The sequence below is a fragment of the Phoenix dactylifera genome, chromosome 5, assembly GCF_051530095.1.
Source record: "Phoenix dactylifera cultivar Ajwa chromosome 5, Ajwa_hap1_PhDact_Kaust_v1.1, whole genome shotgun sequence".
Classification (NCBI taxonomy): Eukaryota; Viridiplantae; Streptophyta; class Magnoliopsida; order Arecales; family Arecaceae; genus Phoenix; species Phoenix dactylifera.
In genome coordinates, this window is record NC_143194.1 from 12,326,014 (window position 1) to 12,338,732 (window position 12,719).

Consider the following 12,719-nt stretch of genomic DNA (forward strand, 5'->3'; position numbering starts at 1 on the left):
TGCAATCTCCCGCACCCACAGCTCTCCCAGCCGTGTCCACCTCTTCCTCTGTTTCTTCCCAAAACAAAGTATCCGAGTTGTTCTTCCGCTGTTAGCTCCTTCCCGTGATGCATTCCCAAGCTTCCATGCTCCAGTGCACAAGCTCCAGCCGTCCACGTTCTAGCCACATCAGCGCTCACGGCATCCCGCGATTTCAGCATCGACGATCAACTCCCATCTACGTTCACAGCACCTCCCAGCCTTCTCCCGTGATTCTCCTGCATCCCCTACTTCTGGATCCGTATCTCATCTAGATCCCAGTCTTCTGCGATCGGATCTCCTGGCTTCATTCACCGTCTATCTCTTATGGATTCGCATGCAACCAATTCCCAGCATCCCGAACACGAGATCCAGTCGTCCGTGTGCAATTCATCTGCATCCTTCCGCGATGGAACAACAGGGAATCCCAGATCCCACGATCATGCCAAGCGTCCGTGAGCCAGCATTGGACTCCCCAGCGATTTCAGCGCCCTGTATCTTAGCTGCCTCCCGTGATCAGCTCGCTTCCGCTCATCCACGCGTTCATCCGAGTCCCAACAAGCCTTCCGCGATGCAAGCGATCGCGATCAGCTCCCGAGCGCCTCTGTGCATCCATTTGAAGAAGATCAGGATCCCACGCATCTCACGCGCTTCATCTTCAACCGTCCGCGTGTAATCTTCCCAATCCCAGCCGTTTGAAAAAAAGGATCCATCGCTGGCCCTAGAGTTTGTGAACTATATGAGGCTCTTTCGGTTAGGGCTGGGGGGATCATTCTTTCCCATTGAAAAACAAAGGAGGGCCTCTGCCATCCGAAAAAGAAAAAAAAGAAGAAGGAAGAAACAGGGGATGCCCTGTTCTTCCGAAAAGAAAAGAAAAAGAGAGGGAAAGGCTTATATTTTAATGGAGGGCTGATATCTTAAGAAGGGTGATGGAGGAACCTTTGATGTCCTATTTTCTTTCAAGTAAATTCTGAACGATTGATCTCTTTGATTCACATCTATTAATATGTTTTTTTTGATTCTTGCATGCTTATCTATGCGATAGATCTTTTATGGTTTATATTTCTTGATTCATGGATTGTTTCGATGTTTGATTTGTCGTAGACGTAATCGGCACGATGAATACTTAGATCTTGAATTCATGTTTTTAAACTATATACTTCATGATTAGAACTAATTTATCTGATTGATCCTTAATCAAGAATTGCAGAATTTAATTGATGAAAATAAGATCATCGAAGGAGATTCCAGATCCCTACACCATCTTAATCTATCCAAATTTCAATTCTCTGTTTACTGATTTATTTTCTATTTGCAAAACATCATCTTTATTCACTAATTTATTGAATTAATTAATCTAAAATTATATTAAATAATCTAATATATATTTCGTTTCCTGAGGATTCGACCTTGGACTCTCGAGATTTTACTACTTGTACGATTCTCCTATACTTGGGAGATTAGTTTCGCGAAAATATTTTTGCGAGCACGTCAACCTATAGAAAGAAGTTTTCGGAGCAATGTGGTTGCCTCCCGCTGAAGCGTGTTGTCGTCCGAATAAACCCCCGCCACCATAGCTGGAAGGCTCTCCAGTTGCAAATTCACAGAAAAACAAAAAAGGATCGTGAACTCCAAATCCCACACTCTAAACCTACAACCAGGAAAATTCTAGCAAACCCATCGATCGGGCCGATCTAGCGATTCAGGATCCTAGAACTATAGATCAAAAGGGCAAAGTAGATCACCTTCTTCTCAACAGCCGAGGTGTGGATCGAGGAGGGAGGGAACTGGGCCTGCATGCCCTTGCGGCGCTTCATCTAGAGGCTCTCCTCTCGATGGCTCTTCTGAATCTCGACCATGTCGTCCTCCCTCCGACGGCGGCCCTCACTACAAGAAAAACAAAATTTGGCGACGCTTTTTAAGGCCTTTACCGACGCTTATAAGCATCGGTCTGTTTTCTTTTGACGCTTTTAAAAGCGTCGCCAAAGGGTCGTCTATGTCGGAGTGGAAAAAAGAATTGCCGACGCTTCTAAAAAGCATCGCTAAGGTGGTTTTTAGCGACGTATTTTAGCGACGCTTTTAAACGTCGCTAAAAACCCAGTTAGTGACGCTTTAAAGCGTCGTTATAATTATTTTTTTCTAAAAAAAATAATTTTAAAACTAATTTTCTCGATTCCTCCCCAATATCCTCCCCAACACCTTCCTCTCTGCCTCCTCCATCGCATCCTGCAGATACCCCATGCTCGCAAAGCTCGGCGACGCCAGGGGACTCGATCTGGGGAATAAGAGGCCCTAGGGGCCAAGATCGAGGGCCTTCTTGGCGCAGGCGGCGGAGAGCTCCAGAAGGCGGAGGATGGCCGAGGTGCGGGCGGTGTGTGAATTGATGGTGTCCACACTCTCTCTTATCTCCTCCCCTAAGCTAAAGCTAGGCTAAGCCCGAGAGTTAGAGAAAAGAAAGAGGGAGTTAGAGAAAGGGAGGGGGGAGGAGGTCCGGGTCCTGATCTCGAGATCTGACCGGGGATCTTCGGTCGACAGATCCGGAGATGGACTTCGACGACCACGACGAGCCGGAGGAGGAGATCGGGTTGCCGGTGGGCTCCGGCTACGAGGCTCCTCTGGGGAATTCCGACAGAGGCGCTGCCGGAGGCGGCAAGGTGAGCGAAGGCGGTGGCAGCGGAGGAGGGGAAGTGGGGATGGTGGCGGTCGTGGGGGCGGAGGCGCCGGGTAACCGGAAGGTGAGCGGGGTAGGGGGAGGGAGGTACAGAGAGTGCCTCAAGAACCACGCAGTGAATATCGGGGGACATGCGGTGGATGGGTGCGGGGAGTTCATGGCGGCCGGGAGGAGGGTACTCTGGACGGGCTGCGCTGCGCCGCCTGCAGCTGCCACCGGAACTTCCACTGGAAGGAGACGGAGGGCGGCGTCGCCCCCGGAGCCGGCGTGATCGGGGCGGAGTACCACCAGCAGTTCTTCCCCTACTACCGGACGCCGGTGGGGTACCTGCACCACCACCACCACATGGCGGCCATGGCGGCGGCCGCGCATCAGCAGCAGCACCGGCCGGCGCCACTGGCACTTCCGTCGACTTCTGGCGGCGTAGGGTACAGCAGGGAGGAGCAGGAGGACATCTCGAACTCGATGATGGGCGGCAGAGGCGTGGGAGGAGGCATCGGCGGCAGCGGCGGAGGGGGAGCATCGGGGTCGGGGAAGAAGACCTTGTTGGTGCCTTTAATGGTGTAGGAATCGAGGTCTTTCTTGCCGGGTTTGGTCTTGGCCATCGCCTACCTTCCTCTCTGTCTTTAATGGTGACCGATGTTTTTGGAGAGAGAGAGAGAGAGAAGACGAGGAATGGGCGAGAGAGATGTGGGTAATACTACTGGTTAAATAGATGTTTCTGGAGAAGACGAGGAATGGGCGAGAGAGATGAGGGAGGAGGGATGAGAGAGAGGGGGGCGGTGGCCAGGTAGAGAGAGAGAGAGACAGGTGTGTGAGGTGTGGTTAGGAGAGAGCTCGTTGGTATTTAGCCTGAGTCTTTTCTGTTGGCTTCCGACGACGCTTTTTAGCGTCGTCTTAGCCCGGAGAACTACACCGACGCTTATTAGCGTCGTCTGTTGCCGACGCTTTTTACAAGCGTCGGCAACTTTTGACGCTAGACGGAAATTTACCAACGCTTGTAAAAAGCGTCGGCAAAAAAGCGTCGGTAAAACCAACTTTTTCTGTAGTACCTCCTTCGCATCCACCGCTACCTTATACTTGTTTCGGCTGATGGAGGTAAGTGATTGAATCTTCGCCTTGGAATAAAAAGGATTGACATTGGTGCGATCTAATCCATTATTGGAAATCAATACAAAACTTGCCTTATCATACCTTTTTTTCGGTATACGAAATAGTGGACTTGACTAGAAAAGGAGGATTGGGATGATGGCGGTAGGGTTGGAAGGGGTTGGAAATTTTGTTGGGGAGGCGGGGGCCGGGGGGAGGTGGGTCGATTGGCCTCCAACAACGCTTTCTAAAGCATCGTCTTGGGGAGGAGGGCGATTAGGCCTCCAACAATGCTTTCTAAAGTACCGTTTTGGGGGAGATTAGGCCTCCGACGATGCTTTTTAGAGTATCGTCTTAGCGCACTAAGGTTTTCGATGACACTTTTAAAAAGCACGAGCATCAATGCATGGAGATGGGCTCCTTTCGAAAGTTTCAATGCATTTTGTTTTGAGCAGTTTGTGTAGTCAAGCACTACTCCTCTGTAAGGTCTACTATTTGTTTTGAGATGGTCTCTCTTGCCATATCTACACATTTCATTTCATAGTTATTATGAGAGATGTTGACTCTTTTTTATCTGATCAAGAGCTTAGTTTCAGCAGATCAATTGGGAGATCCATTTCAAGAGCGGCTAAACTAGAATGGCATTTCAAACGATGCGGGCAATTTCGAAAGCATCATTAACATTCGCTACCCATGCATTGGCATCCTTCATGCCTTGGTCTCTTAAAATTTCTAGAAGTGATGGATATCATGAATAGCTGTTGTGTTTGAATTACTGTCATTTATAATATGCCCAAAACTTCATTAACATTTGGTTGGGACACAAGGGATTAATGCAAATATTGAAAATTATTTTAAAAGTGCAGTTAAGCAATGCTTGAACTTGGTGTTTGTAAACAGTTTGCTTGGTCAAAGATGTATCTTTGCATTGCAATGCAAAATAATTTTGCAACCCATTTGAAAGTTAGATAATCCCATAGTTGACTCTAATTCACCGTCCTATTCATTCAGGTATCGGTAGGGTTCGGATTTGTTAATTATAAATGAATTTTTATAATGCATTGTGCATGAGTACTGAAACTTGCTTCATATTTATTTTGTAAAGTTGAATGGGGTCTGGACCCGACTTGAATTGTGCCTAAATATTTTCAGTTGGAACTAAATTATACATGGACTTGACCTAACCTGAATGACCTGTTGGGTCAAAAATTATAGCCGTGGACCCAACCCGATATTCTCTTGGGTTGGTCTAGGTCCAAAATTAAGACTCGATCAAGAAACTGGGTTGGGTTGGCATCACTTATGCCCTAGTCCGACCCGACCCATTTGCACCCCTACGGTCTAGTCTGACTTTGTTCGTTCAATTAAAGTTGTTGTTCACTACAGGAAAAAGAGGTTTTAACGACCTATTTTTGCCGACGCTTGTATAAAGCGTCGGCAATTTCCACCACAGCGCCAAAAATAGCCGACGCTTTTTAAAAGCGTCGGCAATATACGACGCTTATTAGCGTCGTCGTAGACTTGGCCTATGACGACGCATATTCGCATCGTTGAAAACCAGATTCCCATCAAAACCGGCGGCCGCCCCCCCTTCTCCATCCTCGATAGATCAAGCCCTAAAATAGCCGACCCTCCTCTCCCTCCTCCTCCCTTCTCTCCGGCGCTGACCCTTGTCCCGTCCTTCTCCCTCCTCTCCGGCGCCAAGCGACCTCCTCTCCTCCTCCCTCCTCTGCAGCGCAACCTCCTCTCCTACTCCCTCCTCTGCAGCGCCGACCGGGAGAGCCTTGAAGGTATTATTGTTCTTCCCCCTTTTCGATTCCATTGTTTTCGTTCGGTTTGATCAGATTCTTGGTATGTTTGATTGAATCCCTCTGGTGTTGGATCATTTGGGAAGAAACCTTTTGTTGGATTTTTGTTTTTGTGGATCCCTAGAAGGTATTGGATTCCTCCGCCTCCTCCACCACCGAGGGGTGCAGCAGCAGCCGCCGTATCTTGGCCTCCGGCATGTCCCCCGCCACGAGTGCGTCGATGTCGCCGACAACCTGGCAGTCGGCCGCCGGGAAGCTCCGGATCTGACTCTAGAGCTCCCGCAGCTGCAATTCGCCGTCGGCTTTGTCGCGGCGGTCCATGTCTCGCTGCTTGGTTAGATGACTCTGATGATGGGTGGTGGGGTTGGTCATGAGGCATGACCGCCCGAGGAGACAAAGAGACAAAGCACTTTAGCTGATTTCTAAAACTTCCTGAGTAATTTCTTAGTTGTATTGCTGGCTAAGTGCATTTAAGAAAGTGCCATGATTAATTACTAGGCCACGTATGTATACAATCAATAGGGCTGTTGCAAGGATTTCGTACTTTTCTTCTGGTTTTTGTTGCTGAATGGGGTGATAAATCCTTTTTCTCCACGATAGGTAGTCTCCTGTTTTGCTTTTTCTAGGTTGCTTGAGTAACTACTAATATTCTTATGGATTTCATTCGACGCATTTTCTTGTACAGCGCTTGCTGCAGGTTCTTCACCTCTTGGTGTCATTGGTGGAGCACTGGCTGGTCATGCTCTTGCAACTCTGGTAAAAGCTGAAACATGACATTACCATATTCGGCTTTCTCTCGAGTTTCAGTTCAAAGTTGTTATTTACAATCTACTATGGAATTTCCTGCACCAGTCTTGCTCTTGCAATTGGCTATTCATGACGACAAGCTACGAAGTTCTGGATTGGCTTAATGAGTATTGCTTGGATTGATGCTTGTAGACCATGAAATCATGGTCTTAACTTTCTTCCCTTTTCTTTTCCCTCATAGTATCCATCACGGTTATTTAGGTGTCTCCTATCATATTGACACAAATATGAGATTCTCTACAAACCTGGACCAGTCCTCCCTCAGATATGGATCTCATCTTGAAGACATTAACCACGCATTATAAATGTGAAATAATCGCCTCATTCCCTCAGAAGAAGAAAGTAGTTTGAGTATGAGAATGAGAATTCCACCCAACCAATCTTGTTTAACGAATATTACACTTGCAAAGACGAAAACAGGATATAGAGCCGTTATATCTGACAACTTCCGCTATCCAAAAAATCTTGATAAGAAAACAGAAATAAGAACTAATGGTTATGTCGTAGGATATGGAAATGATTTAAAAACAATTACACTGGTATACATGCTAAATAACGTGCAAGAATTCTCGTTTACAAGTTCTTGCATGGCCTCCTAAAGAGTTCCATTTTTTCATGCTTTTGTGGGCGGTCGTAATTCCAACAGGACTTCCTAAGGTAAGAAGGTTTCAGGATGCTCTTCGGCAACATGGACAACTGGATCACGCCCACACAAATCTCGAAGTGGTCATTGTGTGATCCGACAGTTGAAGTCGCAAAAGAAGGTGAATCATTCTTAAAGATGCAACCTGAACCAGATGAGAAACTGTTAGTGAACCGGGCAAGGGCCGCCATGGTTGTTGGGGTTGTGGGTGCAACCAGAAGCTCCAGAATGGGTGACCGGCCCTCGGAAAGACTCCAACAAGAGCCCACCGTTCTCCATCCACGTCTCTTCTTCCATAGGCCTTGCCCCCATAAAAGGATGCACGCTTGAAATCACCAACACAAGAAGCAACAGTTCTCTTGGGCACACAGCCATTTTAATTGTGTAATAAAAGAGAGCGAGAGATTCCTTTGGTAGGCTTCCCTTTGCTTTGGAATATAAGATAGAAGGAAACTAGAGACCTTAGTTTGTTGATGGAATTAGGTGGGGGAGACACGATTGCTCGATATATATATAGCAGCTTTCACGTTTGCATGCATGGTCGAAGTCTAGATCGATTTTCGCCACTCATAAGACTGGACTAAGTCCACACGCGGTTTTGTGTTTCTAAACGTTTGAAAACTCGAGGCATGGTAGAACGGATGCCTGGTACACGTACCCACAAAAACGTTGAAGAGCAAAGTATGAACGTTACCCACAGAAACACTATGATTCGTGTCATATGCGGCTAAAAGGTTACCATGTTTCACATTTTTATGTGGTAACGAGGATCAGCCAAGCAAATCTGGTGGGAAACACGGGAGACTCGTTTTGATCATGGACTGATTCAATCAGAAGAAGTCTTGAGTTTTGATCAGTTTATTTTAGGGTTGAATGGACTCGTTCCCATGCTTTGGATTGACTGATTGAATCACTGAGGTTGACTTCTTGGGTCAGCAAAAAAGGCCGAGGAAAAACGTACGGACCGCTCACTAACTGCTTTAGTGCACCGACGGTCTCTAAAACCTAGCTCGGAGTTCCTGCTGGTTTTGCAGGGCTCCGATATATGATGTAGAGACACCTGAGTCCAATATCCTATGCCTAGTAACCCAAAGAACCGCGACAGCAATTCATAATTTTAACAAATCTCTATTGCAAAACATTATTTCTAGGTTTGGGGCCCTCCAGTGCAAAGACTTTTTGCTAGATGAGTTCATACGCAAGATGTACTCAAATGGGTTCGTACCTCTATTAAACTGCTTCTACTAAGGCTATTTTCACAGCAAGCTCAGACACTGTATCTTCTGAAATTAGGAAAGAGATTAACAATTATTAGCCTACGTATAATTCAGCAACACAATTTACCTCATTGGAACCTCTTAACCCTGCGTTAATATTGCATCTAAAGTGCCTCGGTCCCATCGCATCTAAAGTGCACCTGCCATGTATTTTATACATAGAAGTTATAACACAAATTTTCTCAAGAAAAAGCCATAACAAAAGTGTTGAAATGCAAAAATAATACTTTAAAGCACAGGAAAAAAAGGGTTTGATAAAGCTCCCAACGGTCCAGGTTATATACATAGTCTGAGGCAATCAAAAATGCCAATTGAAAGGTACCAATACAAGTAGAAAAATCCTCTATAAGTTTGGGAAAGTATACCCTTTCTAACACAACATTAGCAGTCCAGATTCTTACATGAAAAAAGAAAAACGCCAAGACACTGGTTCTTTCTGCTTAAGCCTTTGTAGTGCTCAACTTATTTTAGCCTCTTTATTTGCTCCACAGCATTTTCCTTCTCACTTGGAAGGCTAAAATCAATGGCTTCCTCCTATAGTTCCTAAAAATGCCTAGTTAGGCAGCCAGACCATTAGATATCCTTTCACCCAAGCTCACAGACATGATATCAAAACAAATGATAGCATTGATCTTTTGCTGCATTATTATTAGTGCTTGTACAATATACAAACCATGCAATACTGGAAAACTATCATGCATGGGGGCTAGTTTCCCAACGCTGTCTTTTCCACTATATAATTCATGACCACAGCCATCAGTATAAATTCTAGTCATATAATAATAGCCGGGACCGTCGTATATAATAGTAGTAACAACAACAGCAATGACAACAACCACAATAACAAATTTATTTTCTGTGCATCTTCGTCATTGGCACCATCAATTAATAACCTCATGAATTTTCCAGTCATAGGGTTAATTCGCCCGCGGTTTCTCTTCCAGGCAAAGCATGAAAAGATTGGGGCATTTCATACCGGTCCAGTGGTGGGTCCCAATCATAAAGTTGGTAGCTTTCGTCCCAGGCAAAATCTATCTGGTGGATGGGAGGGTGCTCCACAGTTCTTTCCCCAAAGCAAATTTAAATATTGAACCTCAATCCCTAACCCAGTGGCATTTAGGTAAATAGGATGTAATAAGTAAACCTTAATCAGCTTATATTTTAGTTATCCAAATGTATATAAAGAAATTTGGTACAAATAAGTTAAATGATAAATGCCCTATGCTGACATATCTTTTTTTCTTTTTGAGAGTAAAAGAAGGAGACCCACCGAATATATATAATTGTCCAAGTTCAAATATCTAGGAATTTACCAAACAATACTCAAACTTCGAGCCATGGTTCTTGGGCAACAAATAAATTTTCTTCTTGGAGTTGTCATGACATCATGACATATCAATACTGCTATTTTAAGAATTGCAGTGACTTCGTTGATCCCTTCTCGAAGTTTGGGAAAAAATGTTGCAAAATCTTATAGGTAAGTGCAGACAACAAGATAGAAATGCATCGGAATTTTTATTTTGCATTATATGGATTTTATACACAATTACATGGACTTCAAGAAAGGAAAATTTACACCCTTTTTATGAGAAAATGAGAAGAATTACACCAATGATAAAACGGTACATTTCCTTTAAGTGGTTCGATTGCATGGGCCATATCTCATGCGAAAGAATAGAGGATACAATTAGAATAAAATTGCCTAAGCCGTGAAAAAAAGAAAAGAAAAAAGAAAAAAAGAAAAGATGTCCCAAGCTTCATAAATTTATCATCTTCTTCCATCATTTTTCAGGGGCTCTTCATGGATGAAAGGAAAATACGCAAAACCCCTGGCATGCATGATGAAGGCAATGAAGATTAAGAAGGTGGACAAATTCCGCGATGGTTGTTGGGGTCGCTGGTGCAGCCTGATGGCCCAGAAGGATTTGTCGGCCCCTTCGGAAGGGATTCCAGCAAGAGCCCAACGTTCTCTGGCCACCACTCTCCGTTCAAAGGCCTCGCCGCCATGAGTGGATGCAAGCTTGAGATCACCAAGACGAGCAGCAGCAGCTCTCTTGGACGCAGACCCATTTTAGTGAAGAAGAGAGAGCTGATGCGCCTGTGGGATTCTTATTGTCGGATTATAGGACGGTAGGGAGGAAGATCTCTGATAGAGAATGAGGTAAAGGAATGACAGGAAGCTCAGTATATATAGGAAAGTTTATGAAGCTGGTTTTTTCCACGTATGCATGGGTTTTGAAGTCTAAACAGCGTTTTCCAGCGGTAGACTTGGACGAACCCAACTACCACGCGGCATCTCCGTTTTGTTATATTTTTATCGTCAACGTTTGGAAAGAAACCCAGACCTATGGATTCATAAGATGTTAATGGTGAATTAGTCAGCGCATGATCGTCTAACGTGTCGTAGCACCAACTTGAATCAGACGTGAACCAGTTTCTACGAGGAAATATCCTCTTTCCTACAATTCTAAGAACAATTTTTCTGCCCACCTACTTGTGTTATATCTGTACGTATCAATTGTAAAATTTTGAAAATTGACTAGAATATGTGCCTTCATAGAGATATAACAGTCCATAAAGTCCCTTGTATTGCAAATACGAAAATTTCAACATCTTTCTGAAAATTCTTAAAAGCAATTCTTCTCCTTGTCTTTAGAATGAACCTTGATGAACAGGATGCCGTGATGATGATTAAGAAAATAGTTATATCAGAAAAAATGTATCTAAATTAAAAAATAAGCATCATATACATAAGCAAATTGAGTTAGAAGTTGGTGGTCAAACACTTGGTAGACAAAGAAGACCAAGATATGAACCTATTTCCAAATAAATGAGGAGTGCAGCAGTACTGCAAGAGATTAATTTTCGGCATCCCAATTATCTATGCACTTTGTAAGCTTTGTAATTTTTAGAGAAAATTTTGCCAAGCTGCATCAAATCCTCTAAACGTATTTAGAACATTGTACAATTTAGATCCTCCACAACTCAAGCTGTTAGGAATGGATATGAGGCAGATATTCATAGAACATTAAAAATATAGATGAGATTTTTTTTTTCTCATTTAAAACTACTTCTATAAATCGAATACAAGGTAAAGTTACAAAAGCAATAAGAATTTGCCACTTACATACTTCCTACACTAAAAGTTTCTTAAGACTAGAATTGTAGACAATTCACACTTTTCTATAGGGGGGATGGGTGAAGATTAGCTAGAGTTTGAATACTTAGCATAACACCAGCCGTTTTATCACTTACTAATGAGGCATGTACAGGTTATTATTCCTTTTAGCTGAGCATGGCCAACATTCACTAATGTGGTAGTAGTTCAAGGCTTTTTTAGCAGCCTTCTTGCTACATCCGCACACGCATATATAAGTAGTTGTGTGGGAGAGATATTAAACTTTAGATCACATTTACAAACAATTAATTTTTCAAAAAAAATATTTAACACGGCTTTTGTACCTTATGAAGAGCAAAGTGCATGTTGGGAATGTTAACTTTCTAATTATATTATAAATAAAATGAAATAAATCGAAGATGAAAAATGCATGTGTTACATAGCACTAGCACTAGTTGTTGAAGTTCCATCATTTGCCAGTAAGCCATGAAATTTTTTAAAAGAATATCTTCCTATTTTATGCCCTATTTTTTATTGAAGAGTAAGAAACTATTGGAACAGGTTTAAATGAAACTGAAGAAGAATAAAGAGATTCAAGAAAATAGAGAGAAGAAAAATACACTATGCATAGATTTATACGATTTAACCTCAAGCTTACTGTAACAACCTAGGACCTCACCCAAAATGGCTAGCCAGAAGGTACTATTTGGGTTCCTTGATCCTGTATAAATATCCAAGATCTATCCAGCAAATAACTGATGTGGGACTAAACACACACCCGCACGGATCCTCACATACTCCCTCCATTCAACCCCTGACGTCCTCATCAGGCTAAGGGTTCAAATATATTCAAATCTAATCACAAACACCATGATCGGCTCATGGTTAGCCCCAATGGATCCGTGCTGCAGTGTCTCCTAGTCCACATAGATTATAGGCTGGGTCCACTCTGATACCATTTGTAACAACTCAGGATCTCACCCAAAATAGCTAGCCAGAAGGTATTATTTGGATTTCTTGATCCTGTATAGGTACCTAAGATCTACCCAACGAATAACCGATGTGAGACTAAACATACGTCCGCACGAATCCTCACAGCCCAATGGATCCGTGCTGCAGTGTCCCCTAGTCCATATAGGTTATGGGTCGGATCTACTCTGATACCATTTGTAACAACCCAAGACCTCACCTAAAATGGCTAACCGGAAGGTATTGTTTGGGTTCCTTGATCCTGTATAAGTACCCAAGATCTACCTAGTGAATAACCGATGTGGGACTAAGCACACGC

The 12,719-nt window shown here is 43.7% G+C and overlaps 1 pseudogene; it reads left to right on the top strand.

The window, feature by feature from the left end:
* The first annotated feature begins 2,561 nt into the window (after positions 1-2,561).
* Positions 2,562-3,256, top strand: LOC120111715 (zinc-finger homeodomain protein 1-like; annotated as a pseudogene).
* Positions 3,257-12,719: the final 9,463 nt, after the last annotated feature.